Below are 21,531 nucleotides of genomic sequence, written 5' to 3'. Positions count from 1 at the left end.
GCATCTGTCATGTCTTTGCTTGTTTTGACCGTACAGGAGGAATCCTCTGTTTCCAGCTGACTGAGGGCTCCTCCTCTGTTTGGCTGCAGGTCTTTTACCAGGTCTGCAGAGAAGCATGCTGGGATATTGTGCTGGGTTAAGTGGCCCAGAATCTAATCACTCTAATGTCTGTGGCAGCACTGAATCACGCTCGCTGGCTGGAGAGCGACGCTTGGCCTGTCCTTCAACAAAAAAAAAAAAAGGGGGAAGCTTTTCCTTCCATGCTGTAATTATTCCAACTGGATATGAGCTATTGCACTTATTGGCTGGGGTAAGGCACCGGCTGCCTCCGCTGTCATTGGCTCATTGCCGTCCTCTCTGCAGCCTCCCATTGGCCGCCCCGGAGGAGAGTGGGAGGAGAGCTCACCCCATCCTCTCCCTGTGGCAGAGTGTGTAAATGTAAAGACTCTTTCTCTGCCTATTATCTGAGTGACTCCGGGTTTTGGTGTCTGCCTGCGAGCGCGTGTCAGAGTGTGTGTGTGTGTGTGTGGATGTCGGAGGGAGACCAGAGATAAAGAGAGAGAGAGAAAGGGAGGGAGAGGCGAGCGGCGTTTCTTCTCCCCCCCTCTAGCCTCCCCGTCTCCCTGCTCCCTGTCACTCCATCCTTCCTCCCCTTCTCCCGGACCACCCTCCAGCCCTGCTCCGAGCCGGACCGAGACCCCCCCCCCCCCCACCCCCCCCTCCTACCTACCACCCAGACCACCCCGGGACCCTTTGACTCTCCTCACTTCTCCGTCCCACCAACCACAACCTCTGAGCAGGTAAGACTCTGCTTATTTCAGCACATGCTGACTGCTTTAAAAGTAGTTCCTGCCTTCTCCTCCTCTCCTCCTCTCCTCCTCCTCCTCCCCCCCCCCCACCCCCTCACTCTGAAACTGCTGCTCTTGTTTGATCATGTCTTTCCTCTCACTTGTTTCGCTGCTCTATGGCCTCTCTGCTTTTCCTGTTTGCATATTTTATAAGTTTCCCCCCCCCCTGCAGCACTTCTGACCCTCTCCCTTAAAGATGCTATCAGCGAGGTCACTTGTATTTCTCCTTCTCCTCTGATATTCGACACTGATATCAACTTCCTCCTCCCTCCCTCCACAATCTCTTCATCTTCTCTCTGCAATCTCATCCCCTGTGGTGCAAATTCAGCCAGAAAGTGAAAGAAGTGTTTTTATTTCTAGTTGTGCCACGGGGCACAAGTTCGACACGGACACGGTGCTGTGTTTTGCCTGTGGAAAATGCATGTCTAATTGATTTTTTTTTTTTAGAAAGAAGTGTTTACGATTGTTGGTGACGGCTATTTATAGGCTCTGACGTGACAGGCACACGTGCTTCCGCTGTATCTGCTTCCCCGACGCCGGGACAGAACGCAGCACTGTCCACTGGCTCCAGAACGCATGACATTGCACAAAGTGTAATGACTTCACCAGGCAGTGACTGGCTTGACTGAACCGAGCCGTCTTTCCTGCAGGAGAACTTCAGTATTAACATGGCACATAAAGCATTCCTGGCAGTGGAGACAAAAAGAAAAAAAAAAACTGCTTAGTTCTCCATCCTGACATCCTGTACTTTACCAGGAAGGGGGAAGTGGATTGTGTGTGTGTGGTTGTGTGTGTGTTCATGCATGCGTGTATGTGTGAGGGAGACAGATACAACTTAAGTGCTTTAGACATCAATACTGCCAGCCTGCAGTTTTTTAAGCTGCTCTGTCATATCTGAAGAATTGGATCTTACAACACAATGTCAACAACTGAGGAAAATGCTTCTGGAGATGCTGTGTTTTGTTTTGCTAGAAGATAAAAGATGGATCAACATCCAAGTTTCTAGTCTCGTATATTGTTATGTGATCGTCATGTTTATATTTATGGAAGCCACCACAATCCCTTACATTGTGGATTTTAATGATCAAGTCTTATACCATCACATCGCAGGCGAGATCTCCTTCATTTTGTCAGTTTATATTTCTGCCCACATAGTTATTTTTTATTAAGTTTATCCTGTGACTTTAATCTTTATAAAAACTGTCTTTCTCCAGCAGGTACTTTGACCTTTCTGTCCGTTAACAACATTTTCTTAACTGTGAAAGAAAAAGCCTTTTGGGAATTGGGGGGGGGGGGGTCTTCCCGACAGGGTCACCTCGAGGGAGCTCTGCTTTCACTGAAAGGCTTTTATTCTGATAGTTTGTGCTGAAACACTGAATGAAGAAAACTGAAATCCCTGACTTCAGAATTTGACTGTGACCGTTTTGTCTTTTTTTTTTTATGAGCTTTTAGACCATAAACACGTCCAGGAGGCGGATATTTACGATGCTGTTGCCCTGCGTCACATATCATCACTCAGCTGTGGAGCAGTGGGTTTATTAGGAAGCGTACATTGAGTGTCTTTACTTCTGGAAGAAAAACATGCAGGTGTTTGTCTGCATTGTCCCTCAGATATCATCTGGCTTTGGGCTAAATGCAGACTCTGCTTTGCATTCTAATTTAAAATCTACAAAAGCTTGTTGATAAATTACATTTAAACTGTAGTAGACCCCAGAATGGATGGAATGATATCGCTCATTATAAAATAACCCAAATTAAAATGAAGGTGAAAAACACTCAGCATCGTTGTTGCATTTTGTGGAATTTGTTGCAATTGCAATTTTGTTGCTCTTTCACACTAATGCTTAAAAATGTATCCATAGTATCTTCATGTCACAAAACTGAACCCAACACAGACCAGGTGTATTTATGATTATTAATGTTTAAACCTCACTGAAACATCCATAGAGCTGTGAAATACAAAACTGTGAAATACAAAACTGTCCCCCCAGCCCCCCAGCCCCCCCCCCCCCCCCCCCCCCCCCTCCACATTAGCCTGGCAGCTCAGTTTGCAGCTATATTTAATGCACTTACCGCACACCAACTTTTCCGGTGTAAGCTCTCATAAGAATGCATACGTGAAATCCCTTGTAGAATGAGATATTTATGAGCCTCTGTGATGTGTTGGTGCACTCGCGTGCCTTCAAAAGCCGCTGCCTCCAGCCTGCGCTGAGCTGCAACGCGGCTAATGCAGACAATGAGTGTGGCTCAGCGTGTCACAGCGGTTTTTACACTTTCACGTCACATACAATGCCACAGATGTCAGTTCAGGGCTCGAGGTGTTGTGCCGGTGCAGAGAATTGATTTGACCAAACCACACAAACGAAGAGATGAAGTGGCAGCAAAAATGAAATGTGAGTCGACAGGGTTTTTGTCTTTTTTTTTACTTCTTAACAATGTCACTGAGAAACGATGGATTAAAGCTGGGGATGCATACGACTCACTGGTTGATCATGGGATAATTGCTCATAATTATTCCGGGTGAATCGTGAGTAATTACACACGTAAATAAATAAATAGTTAGTTTTCAATGTGTGCTTGTCTCACCCAGTAATCTTCCATTTGGAATAACCGCACTATAAAAGGAGGGATTGCATGTATCCAGTATATTCAGTAAGCCCCACTTCCTTCCATGTAAAGCCAGTGCTCTGCAAGCAGCTGGTCCCTTTGTGCCTTGGCTTGTTCGAGCCGTTCCGGATCTCCTGCTGGCCTGGCTCAGTCCCGGGTAGGGACTGGCACAGTGTGGAAAAGGCCACTGACACTGACTGGCTGCCGTCTTGGTAGCGGTCACACAGAGACCGAGGGCAAATGGTCACAAACAAAAGGGCTGTGGAGGAATTGCTGAGTTTGCTCGGTTGGTTGCTGCCTTTAGACTTAATATGGGAAATGAACTGTACTCTGGAGTCTGCACATTGTAGCATCAATTTATGATATTTAAATTAACGAAGGATTAATCTCCCCTGTCACATCTTTGTCACGATCATTTAATTGTTGTGATCAGGTTGTGATGCTGCAAAACAAGGACAATTACAAAGTAGTACTATAACGTATTGAACAAAGTCTGATGATACTATCAAGAATAATCTCTAATTACTTTTCTTTTAATCTTTGAAAATGCATACGTATAGAGAAAAAAAAAGCATAATTTATATCTTTAAGTTACCTTTTATATATAAAATGATTTCAAACATTGGGATTTGTTGTTTAAATGTTGAACCTCATTGTCTTTTTAACGATATTAAGGAACTTAACTAGACTCAGACTGAATTATTAATATATTGATATATTTTACGGGATTTATTTTTGTTTTAATCATCATCTAATCCTTCAATTTGCTCCTTTCTCCACATTTCTTTGACCCGTCCTCACTCATCTCATAAAGTCACATCAAAGCTCTGAAAGCCCAGAATCTGTGGGATCTGAACACTTATGCACATTTCTGTATCATCTAAAATACACCAGGTTATCCAGTAATGTTTGCCCCTTGGCTTGAAAATGAAAGAATTACCACTTACACAAAATCAGCGTATCTATTATTCCTTTTTTTTCTCCACCCACTTAATGTTTTGGACGTGGTACGATATTCTTTGAGCCTATGAAATGTAATGATCTGATTGATTCTATGAACCACAGCATATACAGACTGTCTAGTTTGTGGAACAGAAAGTAAGTTAAAGGGGTTTCACCATCTGGGGCCGTGGCTGGTTGAAGACCTCCATCGGGCCCCCTGGGGTTTTTAAGATAAAAGACATACCCACTTCAGACACACACACACACACACACACACACACACACACACACACACACACACACACACAAGCACACACACATAAATAAACATCCTGGGGCAGTAGCTTCACAAAATTAAACATAACGACAACAAGGCATCTCGAGGTCACCAATTACACAATAGCACCAATGGAGCAAATTATTTAATCAGAGAATCCATCAATTAGGCCAGAGGATAAAAATGTTATTACATTGGTATTTAATTGCATTTTGTTCTTGTCTTTAATCCACCACCATGACCTTTTTTTGCAGACGCTCCCAGCATATTCCTCTGGCTAACCTGTGTTTTACTATCCCGCTGCTTGTACTTGATGAAACTGTGCCGGTACGCTCCCACTGTCACTGTCCGTTAACTCCGTTCTTTTTGCCTCATGAAGTAGTTATTGCTGGAATGATAAATATACCAATTTGCTGTTGTCGCTTTACCCCCGTGTTTCACTTAACTTGTGAAATAGCGTTTAGGCCAGTCGTACACCTGTTCTTGGTCCTCGCTTGCACTCTTTAAAAGCTTGGATATGTGTGAGACACTTTCCCCCTGGGACGTAATGGTTCATTCCATCTTCTCCAGGGTTATTATTTGGACCCCACAGACAGTGAGTGGCCACATTACTCAGGGGATTGGTCCAAACTGTAGGCACCAGATCTTCAGTTGTCCAGTGTTGATGAAGTTCCCCTGAATGTTGACGATATTCTGTCTTGGCTGCGCTTGCTCTTTGTCATTGAGGCTTGCATTGTATCACCTGCTCAGGCTTTTGATAGGCTGCTCAAACACTGTTGGTATCGGGTCGACTCCGCTGCAAACATGTGAAACTCGAAACCTCCCATAACTATAGCCAAGCCTCCATGTTTACGTGTTCAAGTCAGTGACTGCATCTATGTTTGCGATTGGGTTTTAAGCAACTGTACATGTGTGTAATTGACAGAAAACTGTAGAAGCAATGCACTGGACATCCCTGCAGTCACTGTCCGTTTTCTCCTGCTTGCCTCCTCCTTCACACTCATTTGATTGGTAGGCAGCGTTCTGTCACTGAGCTGGGCTGTAAACTTAAAAAACAATCCATCCTGAGTCATAATTCCTATCAGAATGCGATGGGTGGGGGGGGGGGGTGAGGCATTTGCCAGAATCTGAAATTGAACATGGCACCTTTTTAGAAGTTGAAGCTATTAGAGAGAATTATGATCAGTGAAAACTGAGGGACCCTTTTTTTTGTGTCTCTGTGCAAAGCCATTGGCTGATGTAATTTAAGCTAGTGAAGGGTTGCAAGATCAATCAGAGAGGATGAAGTCTTTGGATGGGGGGGGGGGGATGGAAGAGGCTGAGCATTAAGGAGGGGAGAGGTGGAGCAGGAGCAGAGCGTTGGCCTTCCCCGCCGCTTTCCTAGCATCACTCTGGGGGGTCAAGGGTGGTCATAAATAGGCCCCTGTGCCGGTGCTATTTTTAAACCTGCTAATACAGGGGGGTTTGGTGAACCAGCTCCGGAGGTGGAGTGACAAGAACATGTTATTGTTGGCTTTGAATTAAGAGAGCTGCAGTGATCAAAGGACTATGCACATACCCGTGGAGGAGCTGCTGTGGCAGAATTAGCCTTGTGTTGTTGTTTTTTTATTAGACCAGAGCTTTAATGGGCTCATTTTGTGATTCCGGCTGAGGTCCCATCTGACACGTGTTGAAGCCCTGCGTTGTATCGGGTCCTTTTTTCAGATTGTGATGGTGTTTTGGATTAAGATTAAGCCAGAGGTCAAAAGTTCAACGACCTGTCTACAGAATGATGCAACGTTTAACTGCTTCCACGTTGTTTTGCTGCTAATACATATTCTATTTTTATATTATAAAGACTGTTTACTTGTTTGTGCTCATGGAAACAGACTGAAATTAACTGAGGTTGTCACATGCGAAGGATGCATCACAAAACCCAGACGGCAGTTTGATGTAGTACAGTGGATAGAACGGTTATTAAGAGTTCAGGTGATCAGCATTGACCACTGACAAAACGATCAACATTCAACCCACGAGATGAACTGCTCCTTACTGAGTTTATATGTTTTTTAAGTTTTAATGCTCAGAACCAGTGTTTATATTTGTTGCTGAGTGAGGATCTTTATTTTAGAATCTTCTCAAGTGATAAATTTAGACCAGGGTGTGATGCAGAATCATTATGTGCACCATATTTGGGTCTCGAACATGTGATTTGATTAAATATTTAGAGGGTTTTTTGTACATCCTGCACCCACCCACTGAGTCAGAATTTTCAACCACTCCCACCTTTCCCTGCAGAGGTTCCATCCTGTCGGACATATTGTCCTGCAGGCAAAACTAAGTGTGTCCCCAACCTCTAAATCCTTCCTCATATTTTCTCATTCATCTATCCATTAACTGCCATTGTTTTGTGGTCATAATGGTCTGAGGCAAATGATGAATGGGAATATTTTTGGCAACGTAATGTTGGCACGTTTTTAGCAAAGCACTTTTCAACTTTCTCTATGCTCAGACGTCCGTTTCTTCCTGCTGCAACACAGCGACGACTCTTCTGTTTCCATTGGTGCACATTGACAACATAGTATGAGGCAGCTCTGCACGGCTTCCCTCATGTGTTCGTGTTTTTAATAAGTTTGATTTAATCAGTTATTTTATGCCATAAAAATGGGGTGAAAGCCCAGACTCTGGCTACAAGGGGACAATATGGAAGCGTTTGTATCAGGGATATTTGTGTCTTAATTTCTGGATATTGGGAGGAAGTGGAGTTTTGTTGTCCATCTTTACAGTATATGATCTTTGTTTAGTATGTGAGCTTGTAAACGCCAATTAGTTCTACAAAGTATATAGGAGGATGATAAAATTCATTTTGCATGATCATTATCTGGTCAAAGTATTTGATTTAAACAAATGTGTCCTCCTTGTATCAGTAGATGAAGAGTCAGGGGAAGCTAACAGGATTTGTTTTACAAACACCGTGGATGTCTGTGCATTTCAACGCAATCTGGAGCTATTTCAGTTCAAATCGTGATGGAGACAGACCGAGAGTTCTGTCCCCAGAGAACTGCTACTGTGGCTAAGAATATTAGAGATTAAGTACTTGTTTCTCTAACAGTTTAAATCTCATCACACTTACAGAATAGAATAGAGTAGAACGTCCGACACGTTTAACAGCACTGAATTCATTCACAAGCTCTTTTTGTGATTAGAAAGTGATTTTGACAAACTATGACTGCACATGAACCATTTGGACAGACTCATAAACTCACTTATAATAGTTTCAATAGCACTTTCAAACAGACGTGTGAAAGGAGGACACGGTGGTAACAAAGATGTTAAAGGTTTAATCTAAGAACATTCTGCAAATGGAGAGAAGTCATTTTCCTTTTTATTCATCAAGCTAAGAAAAGCATAAACATCTCTGATCTTTGTTGTTCACATTGTGTCACAGCTAATTGTGTTTGTCACCTGACACCGTCTGTACAAATGTTAGTTCTGTGCAACTTCCCCTTTAACATTTACTCCTGCTACAACGTTTAATATTGTCACACAGACATTAACAACTCAAGGGTTACAATTTATTGAATAAATCTAATATACTATACAATATATACTATTATGTTTATTCTCTGGTCTACAAAAATGTAGACTTGTTCATTTGATTGTATATTTATAGTTGTAGAAACTAAGCAGCTAATGAACATCAACGGTTAAGAAGTAGATGTTTAGAAAAAAGTGTCAGCTGTCAATCAAGACGTTTCACTCTATAAAAATAAGTAGTTAAAACAAAACTTTGAAGTCTACGCTAACTTTTTATTTTTGATCCATGTCCCATACACCAACGTGGAGGGGCTTATGACCTATACTGAAGCCATTAGACTTTGGCTTCACCTTTTGAGAGCAGTCCTGTCGTCCATCTTTATATTCAGTCTATGCTAAGTACTCACAGGTAGTAGGTACAATAAGGGCAGAACAATGGGATTATGACAGTAGCAAATAATCTGAGAATTGACCTGGGGAACAGATGTGTTGGTGGGCTGGGTAAGATGAAATGAGCCGGTGGATACTGAGAAAGAAGGAAAGTCCTGGGACATGTGCTGGGCGGGTGGAGGCTCAGAGGGAACATGCAGGTTATGATGAGGGAACAAACGAGCCCAGAGACGAATTATGACATGTTCATACTAAACAATCCGACTGACAGCAGGGTCTCACATTGTGCAGTGGGTCACTAAGGACAGTGGTTTTACAAAACAACACATTTGTTCACACTGAACGTGGAAACATCAGAAAAGAATCGTGGAACTCTGAGGTGGTTTCATTCAACGTGGTGATTCACATGTAATAAAGATGTGAAGAAAACTCATTGTGTCCTTTTTAGAGTAAAAAAACACACATTTCTGCAGCTTACAGTCAAAATGCACGTCAGGTGATGTCAGGAGAAAGTGTAACAGATATTGTAAAGCTCATCTCTCAGCCTGGACTCTTGGCACTCACCACTGCCTCTCAGCGGTTTTCCTTGATTAAAAAGCACCCAGGAGTTTGTAAGCGCGTGGTAGGTGCGAGCGCACACCCCGGCAGCTTAACATACTGATTATTCAAGCCTCTTAGGCTAAGCCACGGCGCCCGAATGATGAACGTCAACTCCCCTCTCTCCCTCACACAGTCTCGATTTCTCCCCACTCTTTATTCTTCATTTGAAAGAGTGGAAAGCCAGTGACAGCTTGCAAACCTGTTGTCTGGGAGGCAGAGGGGATCAGAGACACAGTGATTCATACACCGCTTTATTTAGACATAATCCAGCCAGCATAGGGTCCTCGCTTGCAACGCTCACTACGGAACTGGGTAGCAGTAGCCAGGGTGTTGTCCTTCACTGTGGTTCATGGCAAAAGTCCCTCCAACCAGGTTTAATGCTTCAGTGGTTACATTTGCATCCTCCTTGGAAACTCTAGGAGAGCAGTGATATACACCAACACAGCAAATTACACCATCTGTATTGCTAGCATTTTGTACGAAATCCTCATGCTCAAGTCAACATGTCAACAAAAAGAAGAGGGAAGGGGGGAACACGACAAACTTAGGAAACATGGGAGACATTTGATAAGCAGAGGGCCCACACATGAGCCAGCAGTGTGAGCGTCCCTGACCACGGTGGTGGGGCGACCGTTGATGGAGAGTTTGGAGCTCGAGTATTTTGCTGAAATAAGCATTGAAACTGTTATTGTGTATTTTTGTATTTATTATGTGATTTTTATCATGTAAAGAGTTATTTATTTATTTATTTACTTATTTATATTTGTATATTTCAATTAAGTATAACTATATATCGATGAAGCACTGGTATTGGAAACAAAACCAAACGACACCCAACCATAGTATTGGCTGGTGACTGCAGGGTGTAGGATTCTACAACGTTATGCTCTGTGGAGGTGTTAGTGGCCACGTCGCTCTCTGCAATGAGGAAGCTTTGTTCTGACTTCACTTCATTCAGAACTGCAGAATATTCGTGTTTCCATTCAAATAACGTTCTAGACTGAGAAACATTTCGAATTTGTTACCAGTGAACGGCCACAGGGATATTTTGTGTCCGTGTTGCACTGCAGACTGAGCTGTCCTTGTATCTGGGCTGTGCCTGGAAGTCCTCTCAGCTCGCTGGTGAGAGCGTGGCTGCTACCGCCGAGCCACACCTGACCAACAGATTGGCCCCAGCTGGAGGCTGAGGCAGGAACTCAGACTCAGCGGACGCTCGCCCTCGTGATTCAGCTGATACCGTGGACATGTACAGTGAAAGAGCGCAGGTCGTTTACCAGATAGGATCTGATTTCCGGAAAACGGGAGTGAAAATACTGGTGCTTGTGGGAAACTATATTCAGCCTCAGACTCTGTGTACTAATGAGTACTTGTGTCTGCAGGAAGGTGTATGTGGGACTGACTGAATCTGCGAATCCCAACACGGAGGACAACAGCTAAACTTAGCAGCAAATGATTCAACCAGCTGTGGCATTGCAGGGACTCGGCTCGCTGCTGAATACAGACGTGGATTCTTCTAATTCTCTTTTTATAGAAGACTATGACTTCAATTGTACTGCAATGGACAGCAATGTTACAATATTAAGCATTCTACATGAAACTATGTCAGGGTGTTTTTTTTAAACTGGCAGAATAACGTTGGATGTAATGGCGTAGTGGACGTGTCAGGACGACGAGTCATAACCAGACTTTGCTCTGTAACATGTCAACTGGAATATGAATGGGATATTCAATTGTAAACACCATAATCTAAATAATGTCTTATTCTGAATCAGGTCAGCAGTGGTAACATCGGTGTCCATGTGAACGCAGTCTTTGACTTTTCAACACGGTCAAAGTCTGTTGAACCTGCTGTGAACTTTAAAGCCTGTGATTTCATCTCTTTCGTCTCATTCACCTATTTAAGGGGAGGAAGAATTCCGTGGCAGTGCGTTATTATATATATATATATATAAATATATATATAAATACATATATATATACACACACACATCTGCAGAAGAGGCTGCTAAGTCAGCGAGGACGCAGCCGACTGAGCTTAAGCAGATGTAGAAAATGAGACGTGCGCTTCAGGAGCTTGAGGAAATACTTCCCCTGGTTGCTGCTGCTGGCGTGTGCTCGACGTCTTAGGTCGGGGGTTTGACGGGGGGGAGGAGCGGGCGTGATGAAATGGGGGCAGGTCTGAAAAACCCAGGCTGTGATTTTGGGGGGAGGTTTTTTTTTTTTCTACCTCCCCATATGGACAGTCTAATTTATTAATCAGTGAAATTTTCAGACACCCCACCCAGGGGACATGTTTAAGAATTCCATTATGTACTATTAGGAGAAACATTCAGACGACTGGATATTATTTTCGTGTGTGCGAGGACTCCTGGTAAACTCCCTGCCACAGGAACGTCACCTTACACACATGCCTTGTCGCACGCTCTTATCTGTCTTCCCACATTAGGAGAAGCACTTACACCAGCCCTTCGTTCTCTATTATTCATTTTAGTGAGTACTGAAACTGTGTCAGTGCAAATACTCACAAACTGTAGCAGGCCCCGTGTTCAACCCTCGTTTTTTTTGCCTTGTAATTGTTCGCACGTTGTTTTGCACCGTGTCCTCTTATCTCTCTTCACGTCCTGTCTTGTCACCTGATGACATTAGAGAAGTGATGGGAGACACACACTGTCTGATTCAGATAAACAACGCTAAACAATAACAGCTAAAACTGAGCGTCGTCGTCTTGTCGGGTGCAAAGATTTGCTTTTTGGTGGTAAAAACATTGCTCCTCTGTTACATGTCTTCTATGACACAGTAAGAGTAAGATCACACTCTTGATTTTTTATTTTTTTGTTGTTGACATTTTGCACTTGCTCCTCATGAGCCGCAATCTGTTTCCCTGCAGGCGAGTGAAAAGTGGAAGCAGATTATTTAACCAGCATGGTGTGATCTCCGCACACACACACACACACACACACATTTGATGGAACTTGATCCATCGGCTAATTCGCTTTCGTCGTTCTGCAAGAGGGAGCTGTATGACATCATGATTACCCCCCACCCACCCATCCCCACCCCTCTCCCAAACTCTAGCAATCATTTTACCACACACGAGCAGATCGCTCCTGTCACATGCAAACCGTGTAACTCCAAACGTCTGGGGAATTTCATTGTGTTTATGGGTTAAAAGGATCTGTACATTCTTAGAGAAGCCCTTTGAATTATCAACAGGACAAATATAATATGCATGGATGTCAAGCTGGAAAAGCCCTATATACCCTATACATGTATATAGTGTGTTTGTGAGTGTGTGTTACAAAAATGATATTCAAATGTAGGAGGTTCTTCATTTTTTCCCTCCTCTTTGGGATTAAGTGGTTAAGGACTGCCACATCAAAGAGTTCCTGTGTTGTCTCCACGTTCAAGGAAAGGCTCCATACTGAAGGTGTGAAGTGGGGATTAATATTTTTTCCTGAAAATTGAACCTTTTTCTCTCGTGAGAATACCAGGAACATTCAAGTTGTTCGAGGTTATAACTTCAGATTCTGTCGAAAACAATAAATGCAAATCAGAAGAAATGTGCGTAACCTTTATAGACTCTAAAGGCACCAACCTGAGGATGAGGTGGAACAAATTCATTTTACAAATATGTGCAGCAGCTCAGTCGTGTTGTTATGGTCCAGCCAAAGGTAATAAAATGCAAACCAGAATTTAACGTCTACTGGAGCCTGGAGGACAATCAGTCCTACCTTGAATGTTATGGTTGTCTTCAGGGTTGTCCCTGGGAGAACTAATGGGAAAGTGTTTCCCACCTTTGACAAACTCGCCTGCTGGCAACAGAAAAGGAGTCAGTTGCCTTGTTTTAGTGGGGTTACCTCCATATAAAACACATTTTTGGCGTAAAAAGGTTTGAATTAGTCAAATTGTGTCCACTTGGTTGGATGAAGGTCAAGACCTAGGTTACGGAAATATGTATTTTAGTAGGGATAGGGATAAAATATATATTTTGTACGTGTCCACCTATTTGGTTTTTACTCTTAGAATGTAAACATTTTTAACTGACTAGTCTTCCATTGATATTAACCAAGAAATTAGAAATAGTTTGAAAGTGGATCCTGGGATTAAACACTAGTGTGAAGATGTCAAACCAATGCAGGATATTAAGCTTCTCCTGACAAGTACACAAAGGATTCAGACACACACATAATTGACATCTGGTCCACACTGACTTGTAAAGAAGTGCACATTAAGCAAGTGGACTATCACACAATGAGGTTTTCACAAACTGGGTGACTCCAGTATTTGTATCGGCACATTAACACTTTTAATATCTGGTCATTGGTTCAATTAGCAGCTTCTAAGCTTCTAGGGATTTGGACAATTTTACCTTTGATGTGAAGCTCCATTCATCTGCGTGTACATCCGAGTACCACTGCTGTCCAAAGGTCGTCTGAGCCACTGACCTCATTAATGTGGTTGGATCAAACAACTTCTGTTATCAGATGCTATCCACCAATCGGCTACGAGGGTCTCAACCACACGGTCAGAACCCCACAGTGGGTTGAAAGACACTTAAGTGTGCTTGGCATTTTTGGGGTGGAACCAAATTTGAAATGATTCCAATCAGATTTTTCTAATCTGTTTATTAATTAGTCTTATTTTTTACATTTTTAGAGGCAGTTCATTATCTGGATATTTATATAACCTGTTAACCTTTAACCCTGCAGATATATGGGTATGCAAAGCTGTGTCTGTGCATTAAAAGTAATTTTTTTAGTAGATCAACAGAGTAACACGTCAATACACCATCAAAGAATTTAAGAATTATTCTCTATTACACAATTTGTCCACTAGAGAGCACTAACAGGAACTGTTCAATGTACATAGGTTGGTCTTAATTCTTCAAAAACTACAATTTCTTCAGGATGTCTGCAAAAAATGTGGTCACAGTTTCTGTTCTGACCCTGCAAAATCAATTATAGAAGAATATTTATAGAATTTGCTATATACAAGGGAAAGTCCCTGTATCTTTGGATCTCAGTTACTGGGTTTTGAAACCTGCAATCATAGATATTAAAGTACGATCATGTGCATCTGCCATGATTTAGGGAAAGCAAGTGGAAAAACTGTGTCTAACATGAGAAAGAGTGAGAAGCTGAATTAGTTAAACATCATGAATTCTGCAGCTCTCCACCTCGGGGAGCAATCAAGCTCCATTTGCAATACGTCTTCATAGAAAAGGAGAAAATCAGGTAATGCACCCTATTAGAAAAAAAATTGACTGGTCAACAGTTTGCATCTGGTAATTTATCAGGTTTATTAGAGCTGGCACTTTTTGTCTGCAGAAAAATTGTATCAGTAAGGGGAAAACCAGCTGTGCAATTTCCACGCACATAAGGGTCCATGTCTCATGATGCATGGAAAGTATTTTTGGCTGACTGTGGTATTTATATAGAATTGGGGCACACTGGACAGATTAATAAGGCACATTGTAGAAATTCACTTTTCAATTTAATCAGAGATATATAAAACTGTATTATTTCTTAAGCTAGCAGTTGGGGGATGTCATCAACCAATTAATCAAACTTTATTTATATAGCACCTTTCAAACAATTGCAGTTTGTCAAAATGTTAAAGAAGAATTAACAAAAAATATCTATATTTACGCTCCTCTCAGATCAGTAAGGCTGTTCCACCGACTCTGAGCGTAAAGGCTGATTACGCAGAATCACCAAATCTTTTCGTTCAGATTTGCCGAACAGCTGAAAGAGAAGAACCAGAGGATCTGAGTGGCCTCACTGGTTTAGAAACCAAGAAGCATCTCTGACAGGTAGTCTGGTGCAGGGCCACGTTAGTGCTTTATAAACCAATAAAAGGATTTTCAAAATCAATATGAAAAAGAAGAGGCAACCAGAGTAGGGACTTTAGAATACTCTAATGCATTCTCTCTCTTTTCGGTCCTAGTCAGCGTTCGTACACTTGAGTGTTGCTGATTTATTGTGTTTTTTGGGTTGAACAGAAAAGGAGAGCATTGCACTAGTCTAGTCTGCTGGTTATGAAACGCAAAAGCATGAGGAAATATGAAAATTACCTTACTAACCATAAAATGTTATGTCCATGGCATTTCTTTGTTTCTTAAAACGTCAACAGACATTTTGTGGCATGAGGTTGTGAGCATTGCAACCCCGGTGCACTTAAGGAGAGATCTTGATATGAGAGGACGTGTTGTTGAATGTCTGGTGTAACTCATAAACACTGTGTGGTCAGTCGCTTCATATCTTTCTGGGTTTTCTTGACTAGTTTCTGCGGATTGATGTCCAGTGGTTAATATCTTTCTCTGGCGCAGCCTGTGCGAGGCTGATTCTGTGAGAGGAGCTGAGCCTCCCAACCAGCTTTTCTTCTTCTTCATCATCTTCTCCTCTTGGCAACACGGAGCCATTAAACACTCTGAGCCGGGCTCACTGATTTAAGATTTCACAAGAATTGTATTTCCCCTTATGTGACCCTATTTAAAAAGTAGAATTCAGCAACACATCCTTGGGCTATGGGAATGTTTCAGTGGATTTTTTTCAAGCCTTGCCCACTTTGGTGATTGTGGCTTCCATAGACTGTGTGTATATATATATATATATATATATATATATATATATATATATATATACAAGTTTAGCTTGGTATAGTCAGGTCTGCAGACTGACATTTGTACCGTGCATTACACTGGATAGTTGTAGTATCATAATGGTGGAATCTCATTTATATTCTGGATTTGTAAACTTTGTTGACCATGTTTTTGCAACACATAATGCTCAATGATAGTAATGTTATATTTTGTATTAATGATCCATTTGTCGTGCACTATAGCTCAGTGACTGAATTGCATGTGCAGGACTCACAGTGCATGCAGTTTACAGAGGGCACATGCACATGGGTCTGGTCTTATCAACACATGCACAGAGCCCCAGCAGATCCTACACACACTTCACTGCCTGACAGTGGCTGTGATGAGCAGGCAGGAAGCCGAGCCTCTCTGGGCATAAATATGTCCTGCATCAAGATATACAACCGGCAATTCCATTTAGCTGAAGCCTCCGCGATTGCCTTTTTGCCCCCACCCTGCAACCCGTGCAGTGCACACAGACAAATGCGTGGCCTCGCACACGTGCGTGCACATCATGCACACACAGTAAAGGGGTCAAAGAAAGGATATCTAACAAAATGAAAATAACCTCTCAGGTTATATGAGGATCGTGCAAACGCCATCAATCATACACGGAGGCTTTGTGCAGTGGAGCAGGAGACAACAACCGAGGAAGCAGTTTGCCTCATAACCCTCAGTGTGTGTGTGTGGGGGGGCATTTACACTTTGAACAGACATACTGTGCATGAGAAAGTTTGTCAATCAAAGTAACCATGGAAATGATTGTTTCCTTTTTTAACCTTTCTGTTACTAGGTAGGTTTTACTAAATCATCTTTCACGATAGACCAAAACAGATGTGAAGCATAACGGACATATTTGATTACCTCTCTATTTGTTAGGATGTGGTACCATTTATTTACTTATCAAGATTACGTCCACAATAACCAAGAATTGTTATAATGGCAAAAATGCTTGATATCAGCTGAGACACACACAAGCCCACAGTGTCCCTGAAGACATGTTCATGGTTATAGATAATGAATAAGAGGTCAACATGTCCAGCACTGTTTTCAGGTTTTATTAAGTAAATTTGAAAAAAGGACAGGATAGAAAGTTTTAGCTTTGAATCCTGAACTGCGTCAGAACTAACAGCGCTCCTCATATCAAAAACAAAAAAACCTATACAACAACAAAATGCATAAAAGAACAAACTTAATCAACTTAACAACCTTGAAACCTAAAATGTAAATCATCCAATCAAATTCATCCAGATTTCAATGAGCTGATTGACATCTCAAAATCTAAAATACTCAATACTTGCATTACTCAATCCATTCACCAAAACTGTAAAACAGCATCACACCCAAATATACAATACAATACCACAGCTACCTAATAAAAAATGTTTCACACTTTAAATAAAGATTAATATTGTTAGAAGTTCACAGCTGACGAGACTCTGAATGTCTCTTTTTGCTTTAAAGTCTCCAAACGCACGATAATGCTGCACAGCCGGCGCACATCAAAGTTCCAGAGGCTCCAACTATCTATTGTGGAATAGATGTGGACTCTGCTGGATGTGGAAGTCGTTCACATGTTGTTCTCTCGCAGTGTCAGTATTCGGCAAAAAAAAAAAAAAAACACCTCTGAAGCAAACAAAATCCCTTAAAACGCGGCAGTGGAGAAGGCAGATGCTCACTCCGCAATAAACATAGCATGACTAATCCCTCCTCACAAATGACAAGGCCTAGTCGTCTTACACACAAAGACTTCAAAGGGAACCGTTTGCCACAACTTTGGACTTGAGTGATGGAGCTACGTTTCTCTCAGCGGCGCACAGGGTTAACTAAGCGAGCAATTTCAGCACGCAGGCATTTGCTAAAAAAGCTTGATGGGGCCAAGCTAAGCTCCTGTGATTGGCCTTTGTGTGTGAGAGTGACCACTTAAGTGCAGCGCAGCTCCTCCTGAGCGCGTTTAGAGGCATAAGCATTTCCTCCGACTTCTTTTCGCCTGCTCCCACTCTGCGTGTTAGTGTGTGTGTGTGCGTTTGTGTTGCCTTTGAGAATGCATTGGTGTGTGCTTATATGCTCACTGGTGCGTTTGTGTTTGTTTTGCTGTGTGTGCATGTGTGTGACAGAGTGTGTCTGTGTTTTCCATCTATATATGATGGTGCTATATGTTTGCATCATCATTAAAGCAGCTTTCAAGAGCATATTGATAGATTCACTAAAAGTATTGTGACTAAAATATGTCCATTGGCAAAATATTAGTCATCTCAACTTAAAGTGATGTGTTGTCTCAATTTTTAAGATTTATTTTTAGGTAACGAACCCAAACAACATCACTTGTATCTACCTTTTAATTCTAGAAGCATCTGTATGTCTGTCGGAATGTGGAACGCATATCTCGCAAACTGTTTAACTAGTCGACTTCTTGATTTGGACACACGGTACGTTCAGTAATAATAATAATAGAAAGAAATATGAAAAACATTGACTGCAGATGAACCAGGTAGGATGAACACAGAGTTTTCTAACTTCACTTTGCACCATTTATAAAAAGCTCTGCACACAGCGTCCAGCACACAACCAAATAAAGAGTGACAGTACATTGTAGAGCAGTTTGAGGACGACTCACTAATGACAAGAAGGAATTCTGAAGTCGCTCCAGAGCATCAACACAGGAGAACAGAACATGCCACACAGGCAGGTTTAGAACGGACACTGCACTAGTCCAAGATTCAGGTGGAAAAAATAATATCTTCCAAAGTTTTTGTTCTACTCCAGCATATTTCTGATTGGTTATGAGACTTTCAGCTGTAAAGGTATTTCTGTATGTTTACATCCATACGAGCTGAACAGTGTCGGACTGGTTGCCGACTGGTTTATAACGTTTTATAAAACACAGCGGCACATTCTCCACAAATAAACACGGCACAGCAGGAGTTTTTTACAGCCCCATAGGGGGAGTGTTTCCACCTGCTCTGCACTCATGTGACCTCACTCTGACTAGTTATGTGTTTAACTTTAACCTGTTTAATTTTTCATAAGAAGGGGGGGTAATGGCTGTAGGACTGACCTGACAGAGCGATACCAGAGATGACACCAAGGATTAGCTGCTGCCTTCGGGTCAGAGACCTTTACCAGTAATTGACTGAAAAGCACAATGATGTGTTTACCTCTCTGCACAGAAAGAGCCAGATTCCTGCAGTGTTCAGAAGTCTGCTAGAGACTTTTCATCTGGCACCATCATCAGGCCAGAGTTTGAATTTGTCCGAGACTTAGTTTTATGACACGCAAACACAGGATGGTCACCATGGTGATAATAAAACCTGCTCATCATCTGCTTTTCAGCATTTGAGCTTTATTTACAGTCAAAATTACAGCCATTACCAGTCTCCATGTGGAGGAGCATTCTGGTAAATTACAACCCAGGTCATGTATTTGTAACTGTGGTCATTGTTATATCTGTTGTGATAAAAAGGTAATTGCAGGAGTTTGCGGCTTCTAGACCCTATGATGTCACCCTGTTCTAAACTCAGAACAGGGTGACATCGTGCATTGCTGAGCTGCATTGTGGCTCCATTGCGTTGTGTTTCCTTTGCTGATCTCTGTGTCAACACGACTATAATGATGAGCCAAAGTTGAACTGTGATATAAGCCTGTAAGTTTCTAGAGTGGACCTTTCTATAACCTTGTAACTTGTTCAGTTGTGTACGTGGCAAATGTGTGTGTATGACAAAGTGAGTCTCCTGTCGACAAACAACTTTTTAATCGATTCCATGACAACACAAGTTATAGTAATCAGCAAAAATGACTGAAACACAGAAAAGCCTGCATTTGATACGCAATGACTAACCATGGGAATGGTCCATTGATATTTAATATAAGGAGTTTGTTCCTTTTATAATGGAAAAATAATTTAAACAAAAAGGCCTCATTTTGCTGTTTTACTCTGGAGTCACACACAGATCAGAGTCACATGTTAAATGCTGTTTATTTTCAATGCAAAACTGTGTGTCGTGTAAAATATGACATAATCTTTCCCAAGTTTTTAATGTATCCTATTTTACATAGTTTCTATAACAGAACTTCCACATGCTGACTCGATTTAGATTTTTGTAAATTTTGAATCGACATGGAATCATAAAAATCTGATTGATTGTTCATAACCCTAACCCTCACAATCATTTCTCCCAAACTGTCTGAATGCTTCATTTTCTGTTTCTTATGCCGGTCCACATTTTTTTCTTTCGTCAATCTAAATCTGTTCTGTGATGAACCAAGTCGACTTTTGATATCACCTCTATATATATAATCATATGCATATTGTGACATGGGACATTAGCTTCCTGCAGCAAATGACTGTGGCCTTCAGGAACGACCTTAGACTGACATGAAGAAGGCCTTGTTAGGCACTGGGTATCACTGGGAATTGCCTCCACACCCTTCACTGTGTCCATCTCCTTTCCATAGTGTCCTTGTGGGTTCTGCCTGCACACATGCATCACACATGTTCTGTGGCTGACCTTGTATCTCCAGACTATGTGAATGTTCATCATTGCCGGTCTATATATATATATTCATGTCTCCCCCCTGTTGTTGTATTGAAAGTCTGTCAGGTAGTTCTTCACCTGCAGTTACACCTGAACAGGCCTCGTTCACATATTTGAGGATTTGAAAATATATACGTCGCTGCTTTTACTTTGATCAAATGTACGTTTACGAGCTGCCTCCGACAAACGTGTGTGTGTGTGTGTGTGTGTGTGTGTGTGTGTGTGTGTGTGTGTGTGTGTGTGTGTGTGTGTGTGTGTGTGTGTGTGTGTGTGTGTGTGTGTGTGTGTAAGTGTGTAAGTGTGTAAGAGAGAGAGAGAGAGAGAGAGAGCTGCTTTTACCATCGGTGAAAGGCGAGTCCTTCAGCAGATGGGGTCAGTGCTCTAATCTGAGGAGGTGACGATATTGTGAGGATATTTAATGAGAGTATAAGAGCTAAAGCGAACCGGGGGGGGGGGGAGTATTAGCCTTTTTAGATATCATTAAACATTAATACCATCGGGGGACTGGAACACACTGGGGTCCTTTTTCATTGACTTTCATGCTGCTCGCTAATCGAGTTTCACCTCCGGGGACCTCCACACCCCCACCCACCACCCGGTGCAGCACTAAAGCTGGGGAAAGATCAGATTGCCACCCCGCTTCTGAGGATGAGATTAGTGTGTGTGTGTGTGTGTGTGTGTGTGTGTGTGTGTGTGTGTGTGTGTGTGTGTGTGTGTGTGTGTGTGTGTGTGTGTGTGTGTGTGTGTGTGTGTGTGTGTGTGTGTGTGTGTTAATTGTAGATTATGTGAGGTTATGCACTCTCTGCTGCTCCCTCTCTGTCCTTGGCTCATGGTGTATGATTCATGCAAAATATAACTGTTCTAAAACTATTAAAATCCCTTTGGGGTTTCGCATATATTAACCCAACACTTAATCCTGAGAAGCTTCTTTCAAATATCTTCCTGCATGATGTTATTTTTGTGTGTTTTTTACATTATAATTCTTTTGAGCGTCTGTAAATTTCTTTTACAGTTTTAAACTAAAAATTATGAACTTTTCAGACACAGTCTTTCTCATGCTAGTTGTGTAATAGTTAATCGTTTGCTAATTTGTCTGATTTGTGTTGATTGGTCAAAGCTTGTAGTCATTAGTTTGAAGCCAAGAAATACATAAAACACACAAATATATATTAAACG

The 21,531-nt window shown here is 41.9% G+C and overlaps 1 protein-coding gene across 5 annotated transcripts in view; it reads left to right on the top strand.

Moving 5' to 3' along the window:
* The first annotated feature begins 437 nt into the window (after positions 1-437).
* Positions 438-21,531, top strand: part of pcbp3 (poly(rC) binding protein 3) — a 56,215-nt gene continuing 35,121 nt past the window's right edge. For 3 of the 5 annotated variants that reach the window (XM_034573648.1, XM_034573646.1, XM_034573645.1), the window contains exon 1: positions 439-800. The gene's annotated coding sequence lies outside the window, so the exon portion shown is untranslated. Of the gene's footprint in view, positions 801-21,531 lie in introns of all 5 variants that reach the window. The other 2 variants (XM_034573649.1, XM_034573647.1) reach the window with 1 other exon arrangement.

The sequence above is a fragment of the Hippoglossus hippoglossus genome, chromosome 21 (assembly GCF_009819705.1).
Source record: "Hippoglossus hippoglossus isolate fHipHip1 chromosome 21, fHipHip1.pri, whole genome shotgun sequence".
NCBI classification, from domain to species: Eukaryota; Metazoa; Chordata; class Actinopteri; order Pleuronectiformes; family Pleuronectidae; genus Hippoglossus; species Hippoglossus hippoglossus.
This window is presented reverse-complemented; position numbering and strand designations above follow the sequence as displayed.